The sequence below is a fragment of the Zootoca vivipara genome, chromosome 6 (assembly GCF_965207765.1).
Source record: "Zootoca vivipara chromosome 6, rZooViv2.hap1.1, whole genome shotgun sequence".
NCBI classification, from domain to species: domain Eukaryota; kingdom Metazoa; phylum Chordata; class Lepidosauria; order Squamata; family Lacertidae; genus Zootoca; species Zootoca vivipara.
Genome location: NC_142589.1, coordinates 32,106,434 through 32,114,646, shown reverse-complemented (window position 1 = coordinate 32,114,646; position 8,213 = coordinate 32,106,434).

Below are 8,213 nucleotides of genomic sequence, written 5' to 3'. Positions count from 1 at the left end.
AGGCATTTGGTTGGCCACTGCGAGAACAGGATGCTAGACTAGATGTGCCATTGGCCCGGTCCTTCTTATGTTAAAGGCAGATCAATAAGCGTTTTCCAAGCAGCAATTTAGGTCCCAGCCGGAATCCTTATTTCAAGTGCTTGCTGGTAACTTAATTTCTGACTCCTGCCACCTCTAGTGCCTTCCAATGTGTCCTCACCAGGGAAGAGCTATAGCTCAGTGACAGTGGACCTGGTTTGCATGCAAACAGTCCCAGGTTCAATGTCTAGCATCTCCTAATAGGTCTGGGAAGGACTCCTACCTGAAACCCTGGAGAGATGCTGCCAGTCAGTGCCAACCACACTAAACTCTCTGGATCAATGGTCTTACTTGGTGTAAGAAAACCTTCTGTGTTGCACTGTGACATTGTGGAGAGAAGTTTTCAACCCCAAATTTCTGATATTCGGTTGTAGTATAGAGAATGAGCCTACCAAGAGCAGGGTAACCATGGCTAGTTTTTGTAGGCAGGTCCCTGGAAATCTGTAGTCAAATGGCATGTGAAGGGCATTCAGTCTTAGATAGAATAGGAATGTAAATGTCACCCACACAACAAGCTGTGAAACAAGTGTGAAAGATCTTGTTTTAGTGAAGCAGCTGAGAAGCAACTGCATTATACAAAGTTGACCTAAAAGCTCATAATCTGAGAAAAATCTAGCCAATTCTGTCTCTCTCTTTTTTGTATGTGAAACTGCCTGACTAGAGCTAAGAAATGGGTTGGGCTTTCTTTTTCATGCACACTTCCACCTTGTTTATCAGGAATCACGTGACACAGGGTGTCTCTTGGCACTTAGCAATGTGAATCATTCATTTGTAGCTCTGAGTTAAATTACTAATAGTTTTGTGATAACAATGTGCTTTATTGATATTCTCCCATGCTTAATCACTCCTGATGGAATTCTACTGTCTCTAGTAACCCTGAAAAGGATCTGAGGAGCTAAACTATTTTCAGCCATGGTAAGGAATTTTCTAAGTGACAAAAGCCACATAGGGGTGGGGGGATAATACGCACTAGAGCAGGACTGGGTGATTTGTGGCTCTCCAGATGTTGCTGGATTACAAACCCCATCATCCTTGATCATTGGTCATGCTGGCCAGATCATCTGCATACATCAAAATAAATATATTTCTATCCCCGATTACTGGGAAAGAAGAGTTTCCTGAAGCCAATTGGAGCACCAAGTCCTTAATATAAAAGTTAAAAGGGGAGGGAACCAATTTTACATCCTTGTTCCACTCCTCTTGATGTTTTAAAGGCTTCAATCATTCCTCCATTTGGACCAACTCTGACCCTCATTTCCATATCGCTATCTAGTTCTTGAATCAATAGCAAAAGTTTGCGGTCTGTGTTGGATCTTGATCATTTCTCCCACAGTCTGCTTCAATTTATAGAATCAAAAGCAGCGGAAAGATCAAGAAAGGCTGCATACAGAGTATCCTTGCAATTCTTAGTGTATTTCCTTACAATGTGGTTCAGAGTAAAGCATTGATCAATAGTGCCATATCCTCCTCTGAACCCTGCTTGTTCTTCACAAATGATGTGGTTAGTTTGCAACTAGTCTAATAGTTTTTTTATGCTGAGCATAAAGCTTGGAGGAAATATCTGGCACACTAATTGGTTGATAGTTATGAGGGTTGTTCCAGTCCCCCTTCTTAAAAATCAGAAATATTATGCTCATTTTTCAACAAGGATGCAATTTTCCTGTACTATTTATGGTAGTAAATAAGGCTGCCACGATGGGCGTCCACCAATCTATGTTCTTTATATCTTCTCCAGGAACCTTATTTATTTTCATATTGGAGATAAGGGTCTTTACTGCACTGCAAGTGTAGGGCCATGTCGGTCTCCAAATATGCTTGAGAAGTAATTAACCCATCTGGTGGCAGGAATTGAGGCTTCCTGTGTTGATCTCGCTTAGTTTAAGCCCCAGGCAACAATTTCCTAGAATTTAACTGCTTTTCTGTTACTGCAAGGCCCAGTTCCTGCCACTGAGTTTTCATATGCTCAGTTTTCTTGTGTTTCAGTAGCCTTTTGCAATCCAACCTGCTTTTAATCAGCATCCCATGCCCCCCCCCCCAAGCCAGTTACCTGCATTAATGTCCAGAGATAAATGCTTCCCAACTGGTCTGTGAGAGCAAAAAGACCCAGGGAATAGCAAATTTCTCTCTGTGAGTCCATGTGGATCTGTGCTCTACCAGCTCATCTGATTCTCTTTTTAAAGGCATCTAAGCTAGTGGCCTTGGCAGTAGTCACTAAACTACATCTGTTCCCATCCTATGAAACTTTAAATTGAATCTTATTATTGTCTTATTAGAATTCAAAAACCTTGGTTAGGTTAGTAAATGGGGTGGAAACTTAAGTCGTAATAAATAATAAGATGCCAAGCTATTTCCCGGCTCAGTCTTCCCAGTGGGAATTTGTGTGTGTGTTTTTCAGGATTGTTGTTTTGTGGGTAGGGAGAGGAAAAGGGAATTACCGGCCTTTAGAGAAGAGAATGGAAATGTTTTTCACTAATTTCCGGGGACGCTGAAGTGAAACTTTCAGCCGAGGAGAGATAATGTTCTGCAGCAGCCTAGCAAATAGGTTCTGCAGAAATGCTCCACTTGGGCCGACCCTGAGCAAAATGCAAATGGCCTCGGTTTGCGTCCTCTTCTTTGTCTGTGCCCTAAACAGAGCAGCTTTTGGCAAAGCAGATTTACATATAAATCGCTATGTAAATCTGTAATAAAATGACCAGGTTTCTGAAGTGCCAGAATACTTCCATTTATAAGGTTTGCATGAAAAAAAATCATCTTAGGTTCTATGAGTAACACAATTTGGGAACCCCCCCCCTCCCTCAACAGTGGAATAAATAGCTCCCCACCCCTCAGTAGACCAGCAAACATCCCTGAAATTGTTTTGAAACACAGTGACTTGCAAGCCAAGGAAGAGAGGGACCACCACTGAGGCTGCATCCACACCATACATTTAAAGCACGTGGCATCCCCAAGAAGAATCATGGGATCTGTAGTTTACCCTTCTTGGAGCTCTAGTTCCCATTATCTTTAATAACCTACACTCCCCTGGATTCTTTGGGGGAAGTGATGTGTTCTTAATGTGTACACATCCTTAGTGCAATGGGGTTTACTCCTCAATACACATGCTTCCAACTGCAACCTCATAGCAGTCCTATACATGTCTACTCAGATGTACACAGGAGTATTGCCAGCTTGGCCCTGAGACTGTGGGTGCCCAGGGCCATGGGTGCCATGCAGTATGCATGGCCCTGGCACCAAAATTTGTGGGTGCCCACCTAGCTCTTTCATGGAGAATTTTGTCGTGTGCTGTGATCCTGTGATGTCAAAAGCTTTTGACACCCCACCCATTTTACACTTTGGCAACACCTAATTGATATGCACCACCTCAGTGGATCAGTGTGGGTCTCAATCCACTCCAGGTGTTCAAATTGTATTTGCTGGGGTGTATACTCAGAAAATAAGGTAAACGTAAAGGGAGACCTGACCATTAGGTCCAGTTGTGACCGACTCTGGGGTTGCGGAGCTCATCTCGCGTTATTTGTCAAGGAATCCGGCGTACAACTTCCAGGTCATGTGGCCAGCATGACAAAGCCGCTTCTGGTGAACCAGAGCAGCACACTGAAATGAATGGGCCTATTATGTCTGTTAATTCTACTGGGTCCAATTTAATGGATACATCTCTGGATGCATCCCATTGGGATGTTTTCAAACAAGTTCTACTCAAGAGTAAAGGTAAAGGACCCCTGACAGTTGAGTCCAGTCACAGACGACTCTGGGGCATAGCTGCCAAGTTATCCCTTTTTGAAGGGAAATTCCCTTATGCTGAATAGGCTTCCTCGTGAGAAAAGGGAAAACTTGGCAGCTATGCTCTGGGGTTGCAATGCTCATCTCGCTTTACTGACCGAGGGAGCCGACATTTGTCCGCAGACAGTTTTTCTGGGTCATGTGGCCAGCATGACTAAGCCGCTTCTGGCGAACCAGAGCAGCGCATGGAAACACCGTTTACCTTCTCGCTGTAGCGGTACCTATTTATCTACTTGGACTTTGACGTGCTTTCGAACTGCTAGGTTGGCAGGAGCTGGGACCGAGCAATGGGAGCTCACCCCGTGCAGGGATTCGAACCACTGACCTTCTGATCGGCAAACCCTAGACTCAGTGGTTTAGACCACAGCGCCACCCACGTCAAGAGTAGACCCACTGAAATTGAGCCTAAGTGAATTGTGCCTATGAATTTCAAGGGGTCTGCTTTGAGTAAAATAGCACCCATAGTCTCTGTGGAAACAGCAGGAGAAAAGTTCATTTTCCTGTTAAAAGATACAAAACCATTTTTCCCTTGTGTTTTAAAGATCACATTAGTTCACCATGTCCATTTAAGTATATTTTTAGACGCTGAATGCAGGAAGGTAATGAGTTTTTCCACTCTTTAAAAAATTTCCACCACATTTCCCTTTTTGGTAATTAGGCAATGGGGTGGGGAGAGAAAGATGGTTCTGTTTAATTCTCTCTCTCCAAAAGCAACTTGCTCTAAAAGGTTCATTTAGCTTTTCCAGACTAATCCCCAATAATCAGGAGATTGCTACTTACCAGGATTAAACCACAAGGGGGTGGATTCCTTGGCAGAGATTCTTTAGCAGAGAATTAATCTGTGCTAAATTCTTCATATGGTCCCAGAATATCTTTTGTCCTAGACTTGACAGTTCAAACATGTCCAGTAATCTTGACAACTCAAACTTTCAGAAAGGCAATAAATATGAACCAGTGCTTTTTTTCTGGGGCTACGCAGGGGTATGCATAGCCCTAAACATTTTGTGACTCTAAGTTTAGCCTCATTGAGGGGCAGTGTTTCAATATGAGTAGGAGAATAAGAGTGCCCCTAAACATTTTTTTTAGAAAAAAAAGGACTGGCACCAACTTCAGGGACAACAGTCTCAAAGCTATTTTGCTACTGCATGCATAGATGATGAGTTTGTATCCAACACTGTGCAAGACCAATGAGATTTCATCCTCCTTTCCCTGTGCACCCCTAAAACCTGCTCTACCAACCCTCTGAAGCAGATTTCGAGGGTGTGCCCAGGTCCGGAGAAAAGAGGGTAGTTCCACCACATGAGTGAACACAAGCAGAACTGCAGATTTCAGTGAGTAGGACTATCAGCCTGGGTTGCACTGATGCAATACCTGACCAGTCTGATAAGAACATAAGCAGAGCTCTGTTGGATCAGACCAAAGACATCCTGGAATGGGGAATCTTGATCCCCCAGCTGTTTTTGGACTCCCAACTCCCATCAGCTCTACTCATTATAGCCAATGGCTGAGGATGCTTGAAGTTGTGGTCCAACATCTGGAGGTCCACAGGTCCCCTTCCCATCCCTGTTAAGTCCACCCCTGAGCCATTTTTGCATATATAGCCCCACCCACATCGCTCCCCTGTACCCTAACTCTGGCTGGTCAAGTAGCTTCCACAAGTATGAAGTCTGCCCTCTGCTGCTATTGAAGATCTTGGTCCCATTTCTTGGGTGTGGACAGTGGAGCGAGGGATGCTAAAGCAGAATCTTTTGTAGGATCTCCCACCTAATGCTCAGAGATGGTTACGGATCCTCAATGAGGCATGAAAGGACACTCCCTCCCTCCTGCCTGCCAGCTCAACTGCATATTTCTCTATTTTTCTCTCTAAGCTCCAGCTCTGAACGTTGACAGTGGGAAGATTACTAGGTTAAGCCCAGGTTCAAAATGCATTGTGAAAATTTGGCAGGCACCTGTAGAACCAAAGTAAGTCAGGGGCACATGAAGGTCCCAAGTCATACCTTGGCAGCAATTAAAAGTAGAATTGCTCCATGTTTCTGCACCAATACATAGCAGATGCCCCCTGCACACACACACATTTTATTCACGCTATAGGTTCAGACATTGGGAAAGGCTGCTTTAAACAAGTCTCAATGCAATACATGATAGAGGAGAGTGCTAAGGAGCAACGATTTGCTGCTTATGTGATCTTGAGTACACACACAGGACTGCTGGGAGGATAAGAGATAAAGATTGCATAAAGCATTTGGCCTAGCCAGGGAAGAAATATTAATACAGCATCATATCCTCTGACAAATAATTTTCTGTTGGAAACACCTGGCACCAATTATCAGAAAAACAGATGAGGTTAACAATCTAGCTGACTACTGGTCAAAGGAAGAAGTCTGTAGGTGCACTGAGGTTGGAGAACAGACAGCAAAGTGTGTAGCCTATAGTGGAGATGCACTGGCAATACACACACAATTTGTGCTAACTCGAGTCAATATACTTTGTGACCCAGTTGGAAGGCCATGGATGGTGGGGGAACAGGCCAGGCTTCTGTAAACCAGCTGTGTGTTTAACACTTTATGCAAGATTCAAAAGTGGTTTGCATGAGGGATGCTCAGTGACAGAGCATCTGCTACACATTCAGAAGGTACCAGGTTCAAGACCCAGCATCTCCAGGTAGGACAGGGAGATACCTCTGTCTGAAACCCAGAAGAGCTGCTGCCGGTCTTTGTAGCAATGCTGAGCTAGATGGGCAAATTGTTTGACTCAGTATAAAGCAGCTGCTTATGTTCCTAGCCTATAATTCTCTTGTACAGCCAGCTCCTCATCTTTTGCTTTGCTGGAATTTATTTATGTGTACCTTTCTAGTACAAGGAAGAGAACTGCTGCTACATAGAGCTGAGCTAACCTAGAGAGGGAATTCTTTCCAAAGCATAAAACAACAGAAGGCTGGCAAAAAAAAGGGGCAGGGGGAGGGGGGGAGAGAAGGATTGGAGGGCAAAGCTGGCATAAGAAGGGCAGAGGATTCCTGTAAGATACAGGTGCACTATTCATTTCTACCCAGTTGAGCTAAACCTCACTTTTATGCTGGTTTGGGGTCGTGATTGACAAATATTCAATTTACAAGCTGCTTTTCCATTTTCTTTACACTGGAAGCTCACCTTTCGCAAACTCAAGCTTAGCCCAGGCATCAGAAGGAATACTTTATAAACCCATAATGCAACTTTTTTTATATAAAAAAAATAGAGTATACCTTGGCTTTCAAGGTGGGGAGGAGTGTTTTACTTCAAGCAGAACAACCTCTCAAACGTGAAGAATTTTTGCACCGCGAATAAAAGCTCTTTGTTCACAGCAACAGTCACAGTGCTACAATTCACCTTGAAAGCTAAAGAGTGTTGTTTTACCTTGGCAGGAAGGCCATGGGACCAGCGTGGGAAAGAAAAAGAGAGAGCGAACAAAGAAAGGTGCACATTTACAGACAGATGTGTCATGTCCTACAGCCATGTCCGATGTAATTTTACTCCTCGATGAGCAGCAGCATTTTAGGGACACCCATCTAAAAACATTATTTTGACAGCGACAGTTACAAGGCCAGCATGTAAATGTTACCGCCATATGCAACCTTGGGAGGTGCAGATAATGAATCGGAACAGACTAAAAGTGGACGGGGGGGGGGCCACCTCCTATTTTACACAGCGCATAAACTACAGAATTTTGCAACCATGAGACACGATGGCTGCCAACATTAGATGGCCTTAAGAGGGATTTTTAAAAATCATTGGAGGGTAAGGGTATCAATCGTTACTAGTCATGCTTCTGAATACCAGTTGCTAAGGAAATGTGAGTGGACTGTTCTGCTCATGTCCTGTTGGTGGACATCCCACAGGCAACCGGTTGGCCACTCTGAGAAGAGAACACTCAATTAAGATGGGTGTTTGGCCTGATCCAGCATGAGTCTTACGATGATTTAACATGGATAAACAACTCTTATAACCAGTTGCTGGGAATTGGGAGGTGGAGAGTACTGATTTACTCAAATTCTGTTTGTGGGCTTCTCACTGTCTTCTGGTTGGCAACTGTGAGAAAGAAAGCTGGACTAGAGGGCCCTTTTGCATGATCCAGCGGTACCCTTCTTATAGGATTCTCTTGTAAAGGTGCATTGAGGCAATCCAATCCCTCATAGGATGAGGGAGAGCAGGGATGAGTGTACCAGTTTCACCCATCCACTGTCACCATCTTTATCCCCCTCCATAAATTAGAAGAATAACTTCTGAAGCAGGGAGCCTATTTTACTCATAGAGGCTCTCTACCAAATTTAGAAATCTGCTTTTCCAAGGTTTGAAATCAGTTGGGGAACCTATGTAAGTACA